Source organism: Ursus americanus, chromosome 9, assembly GCF_024610735.1.
Source record: "Ursus americanus isolate L20-20 chromosome 9, mUrsAme1.1.p, whole genome shotgun sequence".
In the NCBI taxonomy this organism is placed as follows: Eukaryota; Metazoa; Chordata; class Mammalia; order Carnivora; family Ursidae; genus Ursus; species Ursus americanus.
In genome coordinates this window covers 9,854,950-9,876,291 of record NC_142135.1, presented here as the reverse complement: position 1 = coordinate 9,876,291, position 21,342 = coordinate 9,854,950, and the positions used below count along the sequence as shown (strand labels likewise).

The following is a 21,342-nucleotide window of genomic DNA, read 5'->3' as shown; positions in this document are numbered from 1 at the left end:
GGGCCTATGGTCAAGGGGCTGGCTAGTATACCCAGTATCCCCTCACAAGTGAAGAATGTGCTGGGGTTGGGTCAATAACCATTTCTGGTGCTTTTTTTTTTTATGCCTTTGTAGCAGAATCTTGATAAATTATAGCTATTTGCACAAAACTGGATTGCACAAATTGGATATCTTTGTCCATCCTTTGCTTCCATCTCGTGCTGAGGTAATATTATTATTACCAAGTGGGGGGGCATTATTCTTTTGCTACACTCAGGCTCTTTTCATCTATTACTTACTTAAGTAGATAGTAAAATCTTTTTTTTACAAATAAAGATTCAATGTTACGATGTTAGGGAGGTTCTCCTTTTCTTTCTTTTTTTTTCTTTTCTTTTCTCTTTTCTTTTCTTTTCTTCCCTTTCCTTTTCTTCTCCTCCTCCTTCTCCTTCTTCTACAGCACTCATCAATATCTGAAATTGTCTTATTTATTAAATGCTTAATTATTCATTATCTTTCTCACCAACTAGACTATGAGCTCCCTGAGCACAGAGAGCACATCATTTTGAGGTTTTTTGTTTGTTTTTTACTCCTTTCCCTATAGTACCTAGAACAGTATCTGGAACATAATTGGTGTTCAATAAATGTTTGTCCAAAGAGAAACGCAAAAGGAGAATATACTTTTCTGAAACGATCTGACCAGCCTGAACCAGAGGAAACCACCTGTGAGGCCCAGCTAATATGCTTCTTAAAAAAATTACTAGGTTCCTGGACTTCTATTAAAACCCTGAACATATGCTTTTCTGGAAAATTACTTGACTGCTGGGAATATATTACACTCCCAACTTTTACTCTAAGCAACTGACACTGCTTCCGGGTGATGTGGACTCCTCTTCCCCCCAGTTTCATCCTCACTGACATGGAGAACAAAGGCAAAAGAAATTAGGAAAAAATTCAACTTCCTTATAACTTATAGCCCATTGACAAGTCCTTGAGACAGGCAGAGTGACCTTCCTCCGGGAGCCCAACTGCCTCAATGTGAATACTTTGTTAGAGGGAAAAGGCAACCGTAGCTTGACATTAGCCTGACCCCCAGGATCCTGTAAGTCTACTTTAACATACTAAAAATCCCTTTGGAGACTTCCTTTATCTTTACCCTCCGCCCCCAAGAAATATGTTAGCAATCATCCTCCAAACATATGGCCAACTGCTGCACATCTGAAGGGTCTCATGACTAAGGTTTTACTAGACAGTAGTAAATGACCTTATCCTAACAACAGCTAGTCCCTCAAGATCCTGGAAACCTTGCTTCCAAATTCCTTAGAGACTTACACTATCCCTAACCCCCCCAACTTGAAAGTATATAATCAGTCACCCCTCACAACCCCAATGCAGCTCTTTCTGCTCAAGGGTCCTGTCCCCACACTTTAATAAAACCACTTTTTGCACCAAAGACATCTCAAAAATTCTTTCTTGACCACTCACTCCTGGACCCCAAATTTCCCATCACCCACCACCAAGTCTCCCTCTAGAGAACAGAAGAAAATATTTTTAAAGTATTCCTGAAACTCAACGACCTCAGCAAATGCTCTTTATTCTTTTACTCAGTTCTTGGAGATTTCCATTGTTAAAACATGGTAAGATTTCATTGTTGTTGTTCATGGTGCAATAACATTGTAGCAAGATTACGAATATATAGACAGTCTAAAAATATCTTTGTACATGGTTTGGAGAGAGATCTTCCAGAGGATCCTTTGAGATACCACTCAGAATAAAACTGCTGTGAGGCTGTACTCTCATTATTGTGGCTTTATTCTTTCTTCTCGTTCACATGAAGGTGAGGACATATTGATGACAAAGATGCCCGTAGGCTTTTGTTCCTCTACAAAGATGCTTCCGTGGAGTTCAACAGCTCTCAGAGAATCATTATAAGACATTGTGTTGTTTAACTTCCTGCAGCACACGAGGGCAATAAAGGGTTTTCAACATCTTTTTAATAATCCAACCATCTCTCATAACCTATGCAAGCTGTATGGTATACAGAAAAAAAAACAGCTCTGATGCGTACAAAAATTTTTAAGAAGAAAAACAGAGTAAATGGCAGGGGGAGATAAAAATTGCTCAAGGCTCTCTTTATTGCCTATAAAGTTTTAATCAGACACAATTTTGGTGAGCCTGGAATGGGAAGAGAATAATGAGCTTCTATTTTGGGAAGTTATGATAATCAGAAATTCTGACAACACCGATTTACTGCAAGGCACAAAAAAAGGCATGGCCTCAGCTGGCAGGGCTGGAAGTGCATCCAGTTCCAGTCTCTGTGAAAAGGGGATTAGTGCTTGACTAATACACCAAATCTCTGCATTTGAGAGCTCGTGATTGTCTAATCTATAAGGACTCAGACACAGATTTCCTGTTTTTTCCCCCATCTTCTCTTCAAAAAAAAAAAAGTTGTTCAGTGATACGGTGGGGCAGAATCTCAGAGGCCATGTAGTCCACACCCTGTTTTAAACCAGTGGGGATACTGAGGCAAAGAAAAGTTGTCTCAAGTTCAGTAAACAGGATGAACCCACCAGATGGCAAGAAACCATTCTACTATTCGTTTTTAAAACAACAGAATAAAGTAGCAGATTTTTAAATATCCATTTCTACCATCCTACTCAGGAGGCACGTTTTCATCCATGTGTGCACAACAACTTTTGCAACTGGCATGAGAAAGATGGCTATTTTCCATAAAATCGTTGCAACTCGATCATGAGAGTGGATGTAGAGGCAGAGGAAGATAGAAGTCACAGACTTCCAGCAATCGGATTTGGGTAATCCCACATGGGGTAACACCTTATGAGTTCCATCAGCCCAAGAAAGAAGGCATTATCCCATTACCATAGCCTCCTTTCCAGCAAGACTCAGCCATGGGACCTAAGCTCCACCGACCAGGTGCACCAGGACAAGAGGTCTATTCAAAAGTGAGCAATGGAAGGAGGCTACCAGCACATGGTATTGATTTTTCCAGACGTGAGCCTCACCTCCTGGTGTTGTCCTTCTCTTGAAGGAAGGGCTAGCCCTGTGCCTCCCTCCCCACAAAATGTGACTGAGCGATACTCCGTGACTTCTAAGGGTAAGTCACTAGAATCCTCGCAGCTTCTGCCTGTGCCCTAGGATTGCTGGCTCTTGGGGAAGCCAGGTTTGGAAACTGGCTGTCACACTGTAAGAAGTTTAAGCCATGTGGAGTGGCTGTGTGGCGTCAGAACGAATCAAATGGAAAAGAGGCGGCCAGATTCTCCTGGCTGAAAGTAAAGAAGGCCTCTACCCTTCTCAATCTTGGAGAATTTACTTTAGAAAACATGTAATTATAAGTATGTGCTCCTCTCTTTGAAGTGTATATAAACTCCTTTGAAAACTAGATAGGTCTTTAGTCAGCTTTATGACCCAGGACAGATGTTCTCAAGGACCTGGGAGCCATTTCTTTGAAATGTGAACAGCAAGTGAGACAGCGTCTCCCCTGCCTCTATCCCCATCCGTGCTCCCTCCCTCCCCCCGCCCTTCCTTCTCTCTGTCTCTGTTTCTTTTAGAGGGTAGGAACCTAACTTGAGTGGGTACCTTTCTCCAAGTTGCAAGATAATCTCCCGTCATAGAGATATCAGAAGTTCATTACTCCTCTGGACGAAATCAATTAGCCATCACAGACGTGCACCCAGTTACCACGTAAAGTTAGGATGAAATGTATGTGACAAGTAGCGCCATCGAGTCCTCTGACCTGAGGACTAGCTACTCTTCACCTTGAGAACGGATACTCCACAGGTTGTCTGCTCGGCCATATTAATGAGACTTCTCTTTGCCATCTCTCCGCAGAGTGCCTCGGATGAGACCACATTCCGGTTTAGTGTGGATTCAACAATAAAACTGTTTTCTTACTCTACTACCCTGTGGAGAGGGTTTCTGGGATAGAAGATTTTGTTTTTAATTGTGTTTCACACGAGTAGGCACTCTGGTCGTCAGCCCAGCTGAGGTCCCAGATGACAGCAGTGCCAGCTGCCAGCCATGGGAAGGAGCCATCCTCCATGTCCAGCCCAGAAACCCCTCAGGTGAACACAGCCCCGGCCAATATCAGAATATGATCCCGTGAGGGACCAGGCCAGGCCCCCAGCTGAGCCAGTTATCGCAGAACCATGAGCAGTAATAATGAATTATTGTTTTAAGCCACTAAGTGTTGAGAGAAGGTTCTCTACAACAAGATACAACCAAAACAAATGTCTCCTGTTCTTGTAAGCTGAGACCTGAGACATTGAACCTCTTCTTCCATGTGCTGAGCATCTTGGGAGATTGGGGCCCGTTCCGTCTCTGAAATCCCCTCCTGAACCTGGTGTTACTTTTCGCACGAGGGGCGAGGCATGCACGTTCCTGCTTAAATCACTTTTTAGACAGATGGGGGTTTAAATAAAGTAAAAACAACAAACCGGAGGCAATACATCCCAGTCAAAATGAATTGAATATTTTTCTCTAACTGCTTCTAAAATCATTTTCTTCTGTTTACACACTCCACAGATAATTTCCCTGCAGTTTAAAGCCAATACACACGAAATTATATGAGGGCAGTACCAGGACTTTTTCATTTGTTCCAAATCATTTCTAAGCTTTGACCGTGGTTCACTGGGCATTTCATTCCAGTGTTCAGTTCGGGGGATGCCATGTTGGGTTCTGTGCCTACTTTTTTCCCATTTCAATGGTATAATTGAAAGCTCTGTATTTGTTGACCACAGGGACCTCTTTCACAGAACATTGTCAAGATTAAAACCAAATGGTTAGGCGCGAAGAATGCCATCTGCAGGGACCCGTTGTTCCATTTCTGTGGAGCGCCAGCCTGGGTGCGCAACCGCCTTTGGGTTCTGTTTCTGCAGGTGCAAGCTGTCTCTCCCGCCTTGACTTCCCCACACCTCTGACCTATTACTGACCTGCAGCTTTCACAGTAAAAGCAATCCAGACACTGTCTTTCTGCTTTTTCCAGGATTGGTAAATGCCTTTTAGTTGCGATTTAAATCAAATTTCGGAAACTTGGAGCTGGTTTCCTTAGTTGATCTGGACCTTCTTAATGATTAGTCTTCAACACAGAGACTCCGAAAGCAGGGGTTCACAGCCATCAATTTTGCATTCTTTCCCCCATCCATGTTTTGTAAAGATTTTATTTATTTATTTATTTATTTATTTATTTATTTATTTATTTGAGAGAAAGAGAGAGAGAGAAAGATCACGAGCAGGGGGAAGGGGTAGAGGAAGAAGCAGACTCCCCACTGAGCAGAGAGCAGGGCTCCATCCCAGGACCCTGGGATCGTGACCTGAGCCTAAGGGAGACGCTTAACCAACTGAGCCCCCCAGGCGCCTGCCTCCCCTCATTTTTAAAAGCCTCCTGGCAGGATTCAGCAGAACATCCATTTCCAGAGAAAGGATGGTGGAAAGATGTAATGAGTGACAGTCAGACCACAAAGTCTGTTGCAGACAAACACCTCCTATCGGATGTGCTGAAATCTCTCATTTGCCTCTGTTCTCCATACAGCCTGGGATAACCACGTAAAGACAAAAAAATAAAAAAGGTTCTTAAGCACTTTGGAAAAGTCTGATGAAAGAGTGAGTTCCGGAGCACACATCCGCCGTCTCAGCAGCATCATCTCCCAAAAGATGAAATGTTAGTATGCACCTCCCAGGGCTGCAGGGAAGCCTAAAAATGATAAGAACGTAAGCAACACCCTGAGTATTGTGTCTGGCTCCTTGCAAGGTAGTAAATCCATCAGGCTTACCTTTGATTATTGTCACATCCAGGGCAGTACTTGGAGCAATGCCTTCTGTTGGGGACACGATGCTCTCAGAGAGATATTGCAAGATGTAGAGCAGTGAGAAGAGAAGGAAGGAAAGCTAGAGGAGCAAGAGGAGGAGGAAAAGCAACAGAAGACAAGGAAAAGAAGACAAAGGAAGGAGAAGATGACCAGAATGATCAAGGGTCTTGACATAATGTCAGATGAGAATTCTGCAGGAAACGAGACATCACACCTGGAGGATATAAAGCACAGAGGTCATGAGAACCGAAATGCTTCATGGTTAAGGAAACAGACTTTTGTTCACTCCGCAACTGTATATTAGTGCTGATCTTTGCCCAGCGTGCTCACAACAGTGAATGCAGGTATGTTACTGCCGGCATGGAGCTCACGGTGGAGAGAGGGAGAAATCAATCAAACAATAATGAAAACACATTTGATGTTCTGTTGTCTTCTGCACATTTAGAGTCTCTTGAAGTCCACGGCACGACTTTCTCCTGATACTGAAGCAAATGTTATTTCTGAGTAAGAGGGAGGTAAGTTAGACATCACTGGCATTTTCTTCTTTATATTTTTCTGCGTTTTCCAGATTCTCTATAATTGGCATGCATGTCTTTTAAAAACACATCTTTTCCATTAGACAGATTGTATTTTATTCTCCAGCTGGAATCTTTGGAACCTGCAAAGATTTTTTGGTTCCTGTGATCAAAAACTATTTTCTACCACTCTGCATCATTATAACAGCATTTGGAAATTGTAGTTGGTTTATGTGAGATTATACTAAAGTTATTAACATCATATGTCTTAATACGACCGGGGAAAGCGTGCTTTATTTTATTGTTAGCACAATTATAAAGCAAGTAAAGTAGGTCAGATTATGCGAGGAAGAATTTTATTGGCTATTAGAAGAAATAACTATGGGGGAAACTCTTCTGAAAAGGTTTGCGATTAAATTAGGCAATCTTAAAACAGACTTATTAAATGTGTAAACTCGGGCACCTGTTTAGTTACATAAAATTGTATTACTTTACCTCCATGGTGAATGAACAACCATATTAACAAAATCAAGGACATTTTTCTCTCTCCTTTTCCTCCACAGCTCATTCTTCATGCTGTGTTTGTTCACCTGAGTCATTGCACGGCCCCTTCTGTTCCTTCTTCTGCATCCCACCAAGCCTATCTTTTCTGGTACCGTTTGAAAGTGTACAAACTTCACTGTGGTTTTGGACGATTAGTTTGAAACTAAGCTTAATAGCAAAATGGGGAATTTCATTTGCCATGTTTCATGAATCACTAGGGTTTTGGGCCAGATAATCCCATCTTGGGGAGAGTAGATTCCTCCTCATTTTGTTGTTAAATGCCTATTCCTGTAGACTTCTTGCTTCTCCACTTTGTATTTTCTTCACTTTCTAAACTGCTCAGGTAAAAATGCTCTCTCCACCCTTAATAGTGATCATTGATCACCAAACGCAAGGACGTATTCCTTTCCTCATTAGAGACTTCTGTGAAATAGAGATCACCATCTTCCTTAAAAAAGCAAACCCCAAATTTTTGAGGTTGACAGTTGGAGCGGAAAACTTCACATGGTTAGGGAAGCCAGACCTGGAAGCCCCCACCTTTGTCCTCCTGAACTTTACCTTCCTCTTGGAGAGATGATCACTTCAGAGAAACCCAGTGGCTCCAGCGTGTCCCCCTGGAGCTGATCATTTTTAGACAATCTTTATCTATATAACAAAAATACTTTTATTAATAATCTAATAATCAATGAAATAAAATAAAATTTTGACTGATTTTTTTTAACTTTTAATTTAAGGGACACCTGGCTGGCTCAGTTGGTAGCGTGTACAACTCTTGATCTTGGGGTTGTGAGTTTGAGCCCCATGTTGGGTATAGAGATTATTTAAAAAATAAAATCGTTAGGGATGCCTGAGTGGCTCAGTTGGTTAAGCGTCTGACTCCTGGTTTCGGCTCAGGTATTGATCTCAGGGTCGTGAGATCGAGCCCTGTGTCATCAGGCTCCGTGCTCATCGGGGAGTCTGCTTGAGATGCTCTCTCTCCCTCTGTCCTTCCCCCCCCATGCATGCATGTTCTCTCTCTCTCTCCAATAAGAAATTAATAAATCTTGAAAAAAAAGTAAATAAAATATTTTGGAAAAATAAAGCAAATAATATAAAAAGGATCTTTAAAAATATCATTCAAAATCACTAAAATAGTTCACGTACCAACTGAAATGTGCACTTCCAAACACTATTATGTAGCAGAGCTCACAATTCACTGTTTTAAAATTTAAACACAAATAAAAACTCCAAGATGTCATTTAGAATTGAAATCCCTCAAGTACGATTTCTTAGTTTTCACCATCATGGTGCTATCATTCAATTCAATTTCACTATTTGATTACGGAGGTATGTTTTACCACAGGATTTGGGGGTGGTAATTGAACCAGAAGCTAGCTCACGTAATTCAGAATCACTCTGAACCCACCCTCAGAATGAATGTGTATAACTGTGTCCATATGTATGGAGGTCCATTTCTATAACTGGTAGTTCTTAAAAGTATTCTATATCGAATATTATGCTTATTAAAGGATAAGCAATAAAAATGTGCTAATTACATATAAATTATTAGAACTCACAGTAGTCACAGGTTGCATATAAATTATTAGAACTCCCAGTAACCATAGAAATTGATTAGAATCAACAAAAAACTTTTTCAGAGAGTATTTCATTACTGACATTGTTTATAATAGCCGGTACATGATCATAATAAAAGCAAACACACTTTGTCTGAGAGAGAGAGAGAGAGAGAGAGCTCACTTGCATGAACTCAAGTTGGGGGAGGGACAGAGGGAGAGGGAGGGAGAGACTCTTAAGCAGGCTCCACCCAGTGCGGAGCCTAATGAGGGTCTGGATCTCATGACCCTAAAATCATGACCCAAGCCAAAATCAAGAGTTGGAAGTTGACTGATCAAGTTTTTTTTTTGTTTGTTTGTTTTTTTTTTAGCAAACAGACTTTTAATTTTGTTGTTGTTGTTATTGTTGTCAAGTCCTCTATGAAGAATGCCTCCTTTTATAGCCTGCACCTGCAATGAACCACACCCACCCACTTACTGGACTTTGGTAAGCCAATGGAGAGGTCTTCTCCAGCTCCTCCATCTGATACGCAGACCTCCTTTTCCTTACTCCTATTTCTTTTTATCACAGGACAATATTTGCTTTACAGCAGTTCACACAATTCATAATTAGATATTTGCTCATGTACTTATTTACTGTCTACCCTACTACCCTGTAATCACCATGAATTAGTGATGGTTGGTTGTGTCTATCCCAGCACCTATTGGAGGCTTGGCATATAGTAAGTACTGAATACATTTTTTTAAATGAATGAATGCATGCAACAATGAATAAGTTCAAGTCTTGTTCAGTTAGTGGTGGCCAGGGGGATGAGATCATGTAATACCAGTTTCTAATTTATCCAAAAATAAAGCAGTGATGTGGCATGACTTGGTGTTCCCTGGCCTATTTACTCACCCTAACTACAATCATGAGTGATTGAAGTATATAAATCAAATGTCCACGTGGTAGGAAAAACAACTGTCAGGAAGGCCAGGAGTTTGCACTGGCCTTATCAGTGCATTCTTTCTTGTAGCACATATAGATGAGAAACCAAACCAAGAATGCTCAGTGAACCTCAGGACTGGGGCCAAGAGAATTAGGTATGTGCTTCAATTGCTGAACAGAGTAGTGACTTATTTGGAAAAAGTCCCTAATGGTTGGGGGAAGGGAGGGAATACATAGGTGGACACAATGCCCCAACTTTGCAAAAGGGTACACAAAGAGTATTTGAATCTTTGAGTCTGGGTCCTCTTTCCCTAAGACCATTTTATATGAATCTACCAAACATGCCTCTTTGATTCCCCTCTTTCTATGTACCATTGCCGATCATTTCCTACACTGGCTAAAAATCTCTTTAAGTTAATGGTGTAGAATCCTGGCCCTGACACCTCCATGCCTCGGTTTCCTATCTCATAGGAAGACTATGAGACTGTGTTGAGAATTAGTGGCCTAACTCACAATCATCATCTTAGCTGTGCCTTTTACCCACGGGTGTGGTCCTCAGCAGTGAGGTATGTACTGTCCATCTGTGGTAAATTAATTACATTGAGAGTCCCAATTAATGGCTTCCCTGTATCCACCACCTTTCCCTGTAACATTGTAGCTTGTGTCACTCTAAAACTGGGCTCTGTCACATGACTTGTTTTGGCCAATTGGGTGGTAGTAAACTGGACTCATGCCAAGGCTTGAGAAAGTGTTTGCACCTTAGCACTTTCTCTCTCCGAACTCTGTCACTGTCATGTGAATCAGCCTAAGCTAGCCTCTTTGGAGGATGAGAGACTGGGTAGATCAGATCCAAACTGTCTCAGACGAGGGCATCCTAAACCACCCCGTTTGCTGGTAACCCACCAGCTGACCACATACGCATAGATCCATCTAGCCAAATCCAGTCAAGCTTGACCCAGATCAGTAGACCCATCCAGTTGACCCAAAAACTCATGAGAACTATGCATGGCTGTTGTGTTACGCCTCTGAGATTGGGGTGGTGTGTTGTGCAGCATTACCATAGCAAACATGTACACTGATGTACCATTTGTGTAACGGCTACAGTTGATTGAAACGAGAAGTATCCCCCACTCCAACCTGCACCAATCATATTGTCCTGGGAATTTGGAACTAGAATGAACAGAGAAGATTTCAACATGAGTTGCTGGTATTTTTGAGTACAGAAAATAATAAAATTCAAGAGCTATGGAATGACCATCTGTGGTTGTGTGAACTGCATAGCAAAATAATCGGTCTGCAGAGGGATGGGCAAGAGAGAGCCACGAGGAAGACACATTACTTTCCATGATCCTGTTGACTTTCCTTTTAATTGCAAGTCATTTTGAGCTTGCTGCATCCTGCCCTTATAGTCTCATAATAAATTCCTTCTTTGTGTGTGTTTAAACTAGATTAAAATGCTTTCTGATACTTCCAAATCAGATATGCTTAGTTGTAGATACAGGTTTTTTTAATCCAACAAATTGTCTTGTATTGAGCAGGTATTTAATTGAGCAGTAGTTCTAAGATCCACAATTCCATCAATTAGGTGATAGATAAATTTGTTTTTTTGCTTTTCCTATATTTGGCCCAATAAAACTTTTTTTTTTTTTAAGTAGGCTCTGCGCCCAATATGGGGCTTGAACTGGTGACCCCACGATCAAGAGTCACATGCTCTACCTATTGAGCCAGCCAGGTGCCCCAGCCCAATAAAACTTTTGTCTTTAATATACCTTATATATATAATTTCATGTATTGCATTTCTTCAATTGTAAAATGTCATCAATTGCAAGATAAGTGATTGACTTAATCATAGTGTTTTGGGGAGAAACAAGAAACTCAATGAAGGTACTTTATTTTAAAAATCAACCAATAGAGCATATATTTATCCATATAATTATAGTGTACTTTCCCATTAATTTCACAATCTAAGTTTGACTTTAAGCCTTCACATTCAGCACCCAAAAGTTCTTTTGAATCACATTTGTCTCTCAACAGCTATGTGGATAATCATGAAGACATGCTGATTTTCATGAACTTGATCTTGGCCTCTATTGCAACTTTCGCTTTCGATAGTAGTGTTTTGAAGCTAATCAATGTATGCAAGAGTTTTAGCTATATTTACTATCTGATTACGTTCATAGTGATGAGACAACAAAAGGCAAGCTGAGGGCAAAAGGCAAACTGACACTCCACATATCCCTCCCCAAGGTGGGAGTGGGATATGTGTGATATTTCTCAGGCACTCATGACTGCCAAGGAACAAAGGAAGGAAAAAACAAATGGTCAACTGATAAAGATCACAGTCATGGAGGACACGAAACTCTATCGGTTTGGCACTGTCTTAATGATTTACAAGAAAAACACAATCTTGATAACAGCCAGACCGCCAGGAACCTACATAATCAATTTTCCGGAGACCTAACCTAATCTTCCCCTTCGTAAGATAAAAAACCCTGTACAATCAGTCACTCCTCACAGTCCCAGTGCAATCATTTCTGTCCATGGGTCCTGTCCTCAAGCTGTAATAAAAAAAAACTTTTTTGCACGATAAAAGGTCTCAAGAATTTTTCTTTTTTCTTTTTTTTTTTTTAAGATTTTATTTATTTATTTGACAGAGATAGAAACAGACAGCCAGCGAGAGAGGGAACACATGCAGGGGGAGTGGGAGAGGAAGAAGCAGGCTCATAGCGGAGGAGCCTGATGTGGGGCTCGATCCCATAACGCCGGGATCACGCCCTGAGCTGAAGGCAGACGCTAACCGCTGTGCCACCCAGACACCCCTCAAGAATTTTTCTTGACAACTGAGCTCAGTGATCCTTCATCAATAGCATCGTGTGTGCATGTGTGTTATATATTTTTTTGCTTAGTTGAATTTCCTCTTGCTGAAAGTAAAACAGTTTGTCTCAGAACCAGTTGGAAACATTTACAAATGGAACTCTGGATGATGAATGATAGCTTGTTGCATGATTTCATCACACTAATTCTTCTAACTTTGAAAATTCTCATTGCTGTTATTATCCATATTCTAAATAGATGTATGATCTACTTGAGGAGATGGGCCATTTCTACTGTTTTTAGTTTTATTATCTGCACACATAATAGCTTTTGTTTTAATGCTATATTCTAGTCTAGTCCTTTTGAGCTCATTAAGCAACAGCTAGGAATACAAATTCACATTAAAATTCAACCGTGTGCAGTCCTATTAATGCAGTTAATGCCAAAACAATTGTCTAGGATCTACTTGGTTAAGGCAGAAACTTATACCTCTCCTTCCAAGGCTGGCCAATCACAGCTGACATCAAACATCAGGTGGATCCTTATTCCAGAAACATTCAAAAGCAAAAAACATAAATCTTAGAATTGAGCAAATCTGGTGCTCTAATTTCTTAGCTTGACTCTTTGAGCCCTGAGCATTTCTCAATCTCGCATTAGATACCTCCACAGTAGGATGTATTTGCTCTCTCCGATGCTCCCAGCACTTCTGTATTAACTTAGTGCATGTTTCGGATATAGCATGGTAATTTGAGTTTTTGGCATTAGCCAAAAATATAGGGAATTTATTTCTCTGGTGTGATACTTTGATTTATAAAAAATATATGTATTTGGTCATTCAGATGACTAGTATATTCTATTTGGTGGTTGTCTATGGTCCCTGGCTCACAGCTCCTAAAATCTTTGGAGTTTCCTGTGATGAATGAGATAAATATGTATTTTATTATGTCAATAAGGTGACTTTTGGAAAGCCCCAAATAACCTAAGGGTGGGGGCTGGTTGCCAAGAGAACCAACCATGTGATTAGAGGGTTGAAACTTTCAGTACCCCCCCCTCCTCCAGGGAGGGCAGAGAGGCTGGAGTTAAGCTCAATGACAGGTGGCCAATGAGTTAATCAACCATACTTGTGTAACAAAGCTTCCATAGAAACCCAAAAGGGCAGGGATTGGGGATCTTCTGGGTTGGCGAACACGGGGAGATTTGGGGGAAGTGGTGTGCCTAGAGAGGGCAGCTCTGAGCCCTTTCTCCACACTTTTCCTTATGCATTTCTTCCAACTGGCCATTCCTGAGTTATATTCTTTTATAGTAAACCAGTGAGCTGTCAATAAAATGTTTCTCTGAGTTCTGTGAGCCACTCTAGCAAATTAAGTCAAAGGAGGGGATCATGGGAACTTCTGATTTATAGCCAGTTGGTCAGAAGTACAGGGAATAATGTGGACCTGGAACTGGCATCTGAATTGAGTTGCCAAGAAGGGGTCATGATACAGGCAGGCCAAGGCGCAGGACCCAGAAGGGACCCCGCAGGACCAGCCAAGAGGGTCCTTGGCTTTGCACAAGATAGAAATCAAATGTGAGCTGAGAAGAATTGAGAGCAGAGTTTTTTGAAGGCATAGAATGTAGATAGAGCATCTGGGAGACTCAGGAGGGAAAGGAGTAGAGAGCCGAGTCTCCTCTTTGCTTGTGGTCTGGTGCACGTGTCATCTCACACATCCAAGAACGAGACCAGTGCTTAGGTGTTCTCCGTAAGTCACTTGTGCCCAGGAGCCAGGGGTCTCCATGAGGCAGTGGTGTTGGAAAGTTCATGAGGACCCCACCCAGTCACTCCTTAGATGTTATCCGTTGTGCTGGAAGACTCCAAAGACGTCATTAAGTCCTTGACCTTGACAAGGAGGACATTATCTGCTCTGTAATGCATGTATAAGGCAGAGGTGCGGGTCCTAGCAAGAACAGAAGCAGGAAAAGGAGCAGAAAAAGCAGTATTTCATGGAGTCTCTTAAATTTTCCTGTGTCAGGCAGAAGCACAGGTAATAGCCTAGGCTTGCCACTGGTGACTGGCGTCTGTAGCCGGGGACGGTGCGCTCTGGGGAGCAGCCTGGTAGGACTGAGCTCTTAACCCATGGAAACTGTCACTATCTCCAGGTAGTGTCGGAATTGAGCTGAATTGTAGGAAACCCAGTTGGTATCCAGAGAATTGCTTGTTGATATGAGGAAATTTCCCATGTCCCCTCCCCCCGAAAGTAGTACCAAAAATGCTGGGTTAGGCCTAATTCTTGCTCTTTTATTTATTTTACTTATTTACTTATGTATTTTTTTTTTAACTAGGTTCCATGCCCAGCGTGGGGCTCAAACTTACAATCCCAAGATCGAGACCTGAGCTGAGGTCAAGAGTCAGACGCTCAACCAACTGAGCCATCCAGGCGCCCCTAATTGTTGCTCTTGTAAAATAAATACATACTGTAGTTGAAAATCCAGGACCTACAGACCACTCAAAGTGTTAACCAAAATATAGCCCCTTTATTCTCCTATAAAGTGTTACACAACATTCCGGTGTTACACAACTGCTTTTAGCCACCTGCTTGTGAGATGTTTACTTTCCTTCCTTCTTCCCTTCCTTCCTTCCTTCCTTCCTTCCTTCCTTCCTTCCTTCCTTTCCATTATTTCCAAGCAGGTCTGCCACTCCCCTCCCTCATTTCATTGGATATAAACAGGGTTTGGCTGCAACTGGGTTTCTGCTTCAAAGGCACAAAATTCTGGCTTTATGACTAACTACCCCTCGCCCCATTCAAGATTCAAGGTAAGCTCAATCAGCGGTGATATTATCTCACTGCAACTCTGTTACCTTATTTGAGACAAATTTCATAGGCAGATGTCTCTGCCTTTCTCACTCTCAGTAGCTACCTAAAAGTCTGGGATGACACAATTTATGCACAAAGATTTCTCACAAGCATTGCAGGTCCCATTTTATGCCATATTTTAAAGCTTAGTTTCACTTATTTGAAAACACTATTCAACTGTCACCATTTATTTCCATCTTCTCAAACAAGAGGAAATCTGAAAACTATACGGTATTTGTGAAAGAGGACTTCTCCTACCTCCATTTTGACCTCAACCTTTCTTATTCTGTCTGGCTTATCTCTTAACTCAGGCAAAAGACACCAGGGACAAAGCATCTTGTGATGGGAACAGAAACTACCCCCTCAAACAGAAAGGACTTCCCTGATCCAGCAAGACTCCCTGTGACCCCTAGACAATGATCAACGTGACCTCCACTGCCCACCTGCTGGGACCCACAGACCTTTGTCCCACATTTTCCTTCTATAAACCTGAAAGTATTTCCGGCACTTTGGAGACAGTCTTTGAGATGTTAGTCCACTGTCTTCCTGGTGTTGGCCTCACTGAAAGAAATCCCTCTCTTGTTGTACCACCGCTGTCTCTCTGCCTTTGGATGTTGTTAGTGGCTGGAACTGGTCTGTTCAGGACCCCTGGAGCCACGTGTTCATGCACTCTTGCACCTGGTTATAATTGCAAGTCAGTTTCCAGCCTATAAAAGGAGAAATGATAGAAAACCTATTGACTTTTGGGGCACCTGGGTGGCTCAGCCTGTTAAGCCTCTGCCTTTGGTTCAGGTCATGATCCCGGGGTCCTGGGCTCCAGCTCTCCCTCTCCCTCTGCTTCTCCCTCTCCCACTGCAGCTCTGCTGCTCTCTCATGCGCGCTCTCTCTCAAATAAATAAAATCTTTAAAAAAACCCCACAAAACCCTATTGACTTTCTTATGAGTCTTTGAAATGGTTGGAAAACGTAATTCCTCTTCTGAAGGGTTTTACAATTCTTTCTGAAAGGCAAACTGGAAAAGAGACAACTGTTGCCAGCCCCACTTAATCTAAATGTACCGTCTCCTGTCCAGCCCCCTGATTCGGTCGTTAGTTGACTCTCTGTACTCTATAGTTGGGAGTTTGGGTGTGGGGGCCGACAAACCTGCATTCCAATTCCAGGGCCACTTAGCCTGACTTTAATCTAAGCTCCTCATGGTAAAAAGATGGGGCTATTCATCTACTCAGTTTTTGTGAGGATAATGTCAGAAAAGGCACGTAAGGTACTTAGCATGCTACTTGGCACAAATTAAGATCTTGATAAATTATACCTCCTATAATGATTTTTTTTAAAGATTTATTTATTTGAGAGGGGGGGGGAGAGAGCACAGCAGGGTGGGGTTGGGAGCAGAGGGAGAAAGAGAATCTCAAACAGACTCTCCACTGAGCACAGAGCCCAGGCAGGACTCGATCCCATGACCCTGGGATCATGACCTGAGCCAAAATCAAGAGTTGGATGTTTAACCAAGTGAGCCACCCAGGCACCCCCCCCCCATAATGATTTTTATACAATAGGGATTAGCTAGCTACAGTTGCAGGGGTAACTAGTAATCGTGATTATGGAGTGCCTAACTAGCCACCCCTACACTTAAAATAAGTGGCTTAAAATAAAGATTTAGCCCATGTTCCTGTGGGTTGACAATTGGGCCTGGTCCCAGTGGGGTGGTCTTCTATTGGTCTCGGCTAGACTCACTCTTGGATCTTTGCTGAACTGGTGGATCACTTGGTTCTGCCTAATTTATGGTGGTCTCATTTGGAAGGGTTGGGATGATTGGGGCCTTTCCTCCAAAAGGGAGCCCAGTCTTCACATTTTCTAAGTCTCTGCTTGCACAATGTTTGCCATTGTCTTATTGGCCAAAGTTGTATGGCCAGCCCAGATTCTGAAGTGGAGAAAGTGTACTTCTTTTGGGAGGGGTCAACTTCAAGAGTGTGGATATAGCCGGGCGAAGAAATTGAGGCTATTATTTCCAATCTACCATAAAAAGCCTCTTCCATTCTTTGATTTACCTGTTTGCTTCTTGTGTCTATGTCCTTTATGTTTATCTCTCCATTCCCTCCCTGTCTTCTCCCTCAAATATTTACTAAGTATCTAATATGTTCCATATATAGGAGATACAGCAATAAATAAGATTTGATTCCAGTTGTCATAAAAGTCTTATAAAGGACTCACCACCGAGAATGCCGCTATATTTAAAAGAGTATTATTTTTCCTCTCCTTTTAGCAGCTCCACTACATTCTGCGTTAAATGCTAAAGCTAGCTAGCATTTTAGTAAGTAACAATAAGAGATAATGCTTTCCTCTAATTGTTTAAAATGATAGTGTTTCTAAGGAAAGGTTTCCAGCTGTTTTGGCTGATTTAATCAAGAGCTCCTAATTATCTCAGGATTTTGCTCCCTATCCATTTGCAGCTGTCTTTACAAAGCACAGAGGACTATGATATTTGGCTCACAGAATGATCAGGAAGTTGTGCCTTGCACTGTGTTCCTGCTGGCCCAGCAAGGGTTGGTAATGATCTTCTGGATCAGAGGTTTATCCTCTTCATTTGTTCTCATGTGTGTTTGCAAATAGTCTGGCTAGCACATGAGTGAGAAAATTATTCTAGAATTCAGAGGGCAGTGAACTCAAAATGCATGAGCTTGCCTGGCAGCAGAAATGGCTCAATGAGGTATGTGACTCTGAATTAGAGCCTCATCTTGCTTAATTCTTTCCTAAGGCAATGGAGTTCAACTTGACTGCCCACAAACTACCTGGGGAGGTTTTAAGCTGGGTCCTGGCCCAGGTCGTGCTGTAAACCAACTACATCAGAATCTTGGGACTAGAATCTGGGGATGGAGGGGCACCTGGGTGGCACAGCGGTTAAGCATCTGCCTTCGGCTCAGGGCGTGATCCTGGCGTTACGGGATCGAGCCCCACATCAGGCTCCTCTGCTAGAAGCCTGCTTCTTCCTCTCCCACTTCCCCTGCTTGTGTTCCCTCTCTCGCTGGCTGTCTCTATCTCTCTGTCAAATAAATGAATAAAATCTTAAAAAAAAAAAAAAAAGAATCTGGGGATGGATATTCTTTAAAACTCCCCAGATGAGTTCAAAGTTCATTCATGTTTGAGAACGACTGCCTTGAGGAGATTTGTAGAACATCACAACCCAAGGGAATGTCTCTTGATTTTGAATTTGAGGAAAAGAAAAGCCCAGAGAGGTTATGGACTTTCAAAAGGTCAGGTAAGGGGGAAGGCAGGATTCCAGCTCAGGTTTGCTGAATCCAATGTCTGTGCTTTTTTATGCCTCGTGAGAACCGGAAATCCCTAAGTCATTCTTAAGCAACGGCAGATATAAAATGGAATGAAATAACACAAAAAGGGCACATCGTTGATACAAATACTGAACAAGAAGGAAAACTAAGCAATGAGAGCATCAAATTGCATCATGATGATCTTTTGGGAGTAAACTTTTGGGAGAAATAAACATCCTTGCAATTAATTCCTATAAACTGTCAATGTGCTGGCAATTACCTTGGAACACGAACACGTGTGCTAATTAAAAGTGAGTTGTGTCCATGCCTGATAGAGAAATTGGAACAAATAGCGGACTCAACTGGAAGCAGCTCTTTTGGGCAATTTGACCAAAAGCTAATGTTCCAATAGGAGGCAATGATGATCTTTCTAATATCATTTTAATTGATAGTATCAGGCAGGCATTCTGTCTGGAAGAGGGACTGGCTCATCTCTGGGTCAGCAAGACAGGGTGTGCAAGTACAAGTACTGGGCAGTGTGGGGACTGACAGATGGATAAAGCCCATTTCCTACAGCCCAAATGGGGCTTCAAAACGGGAGAACTGGCAGAGAGTTTGGAAGGGTGTTTGCGAGACAGAGGAAGTGGTCCAGGAGAGGCTACCAGTCCTAGATCAAGTCTTAAGAAGGTGGTGGCAGAATAAGTCCTCTCGGAGAAAAGGGGAAGGAGGTGCACAGGCAGAAGGTGATCCAGAGGATTTGATAGGGCAAGGGGGTCTGTATGGTAGCTGTGTTACCAAGATCTCATGTGTAAAGCAGGGAAACAGTTAGGTATTTGTGTGTGATCCTACAATTATGAAGTTATTATTCCTGACTTTCAGCTGTCCTTCCTCAGAATCTTTGGCTGCTGATTTAATTTCTGGCAATAACACAAACCAAAAACCAAGGGGATTTAAAAAAAAAAAAAAGAACCAAACTCATTATGGGCCAGACTATCTCAGGGCCTTGGGGATTTGCATCTTTTTTTTGAGTAATGTAAGCAGAGATGTCTGTCCTTTGGAATCATATCCTCTTTCAGCTTACGGGGCACTGTGCCCTTTGGATCTCCTCTATCTCTGTCTCTTTGGCTCCACACCCTCCCTCAGCAGGCTTTCTCTGACTCCTGGCTTTAGCTTCTGTCTGTGGGCCAAAGCTTCCCAAATCTCCAACCTCGAGATCCCTCCATCTGCCTTCAGCCTGGTATGCCCACCTGCCTTCAGAACTATTCACTCGGATGTCTCCCTCAGATGTCGCCTCAAGCTTAATGTGTCAAAGAGAAACGCACATCCTCTCTTCACACCCCTTCCCTAAAACAGCATTCCCTCCCAACTTGTCTACTGCTCTCCCAGTATCATTCGTTTCCTTCTTCCAGCCTTGGAGTTACATAACTAACAGATGCCTCTCTTTTGCTCCCAAGCCAGCAGCCAACAAATCCCAGGGATTCTTCAGCTGCAGTAAGATTCAGCTCATTCCTTGTCCATAGCCACCACTAAGACCAGGCACCTAACACTCCCTTCAGTGTCGGTCCTAAGGACTCCCTGTCATGTTTTCTGTGCCATTCTGTCCACTCTGCAGAACCCTGCTTCTGATTATTTAATGCCACTGTCCTCATAGAGAACCTAGAATGGTTTCTCGAAGGACACATTCCAAGTTTGCAAGGTTGTTCATTAACTAGTTCTATTTTACCTGGTTTTTTTCCATATTCAATGAATAAATAAGTACTTTGTTAAATAGTTATTAAGTGAAAATGCTCTACCCCCCTACTGTGTGCCGGAAAGGGATACATCAATGTGGACTATGGTATTTGCCATTTTCTGAGAAGTGCATAGTCCAGTGGTGGAATATAAGCACTTATGACAGCCTGATTAAGATTCAATGGGAAACGTGCTATAGCAAAAGCAAGTTATACTGTAAAACGTCTCAGGGCAAAAACTGGGAGAAGAAAAGATGTTATAGATGATAAAAATATGCAGAAGGGCATTGAAGGATAAGTAAGTGTTGGCCAAGTACTTGGTAGCTTGGCTTTCACCCTTAGCAAGAGAGGGTCTGGTATACAGCCACTGCACACCCTCTCCTCTCACCAGCTTCTGTGACTCCCTCTTCCTTGCCCTCCACCCTCCCCCAGCCTCTTAAAGGGCTCCCCAGGTCTTTGCTAATTCAAATTCTATTTTTCTCCAAGTCCACCTCTAGACTCACTTCCCCCAAGCCCTTCCTGGCTCTTATCTTCATCTTCTTTCTCTTGGCCTTTCAGTACCACGCCTATCATTTCTTAACCAGAATGCTGGCCCTGCTCTCTAGGACAAAGTTTCTCGAATTTAAGTATTTATTTGAATCAACCCCACGTGTGATTCAGTGGGTTTAGCTCAGGACCTACCTGCTTTTCGACAGGTTCCAAGTGAATCAGGCTCCTAAAGATCCGGAACCCTGAGAAACACAGTTTTAGACCTCTGCGGCTTCCTTCTACTTCTCCATACATGCCGTCCACAGCCCACGGGGCCTAGCAGAGTGTGTGTGCTCTGCTGAGCGCTCTAGGCTCCAAGTGTCCGCTCAGTTTGGTGATTATTAGATACAACGATTATTGAGGACACTGAGTCAGGAAAAGTGGCTCAGCCAAGAGGAGAGAACCGCCCTCTCCGGAAAGTAACTCCTGCGGCGTAAAATGTCCCTGAAAGTCACCAGTGGAGCAAGACGAAATTACCTTTTCTGTCCTCTCAGAAAACGCTCTGCCATCACCCCGAATGACCTCAGGGCGTCTCCAACCATGCTTTCAGAGAAGTAGAACGCACTGCAAGTTCAACAGCTTATACAAAAAAAGCCCACGGGTATTCCAAGCACTCAAAGCAATCATGCATACCCTCACAAGCTTCATAAAGCGGTGCAAGTGTAAGCGCTAATGCACCGCGAGTAAGGATTCGTGGAAATGAATATGACCTAAATCACCAGGGTGCGACGGCAATGTGGAGCCCCAAGTTATTCTAGGCGACAGACGGCTCTCCCCTAGTCCCCGCCCGCGCCCGAGCGCTTCTGGGCGGAGCTCGGCCGCAGGGCCGGGGCGGGG

General features: G+C 42.6%; 1 long non-coding RNA gene across 1 annotated transcript; it reads right to left on the bottom strand.

Moving 5' to 3' along the window:
* Positions 1–1,550: 1,550 nt before the first annotated feature.
* Positions 1,551–21,308, bottom strand: LOC123801905 (uncharacterized). Its single transcript, XR_006782362.2, has 4 exons — positions 20,659–21,308; positions 7,418–7,504; positions 5,766–6,015; positions 1,551–5,686 (listed from the first exon to the last, which is right to left on the bottom strand). It is a non-coding gene; the product is annotated as an uncharacterized LOC123801905 (long non-coding RNA).
* Positions 21,309–21,342: the final 34 nt, after the last annotated feature.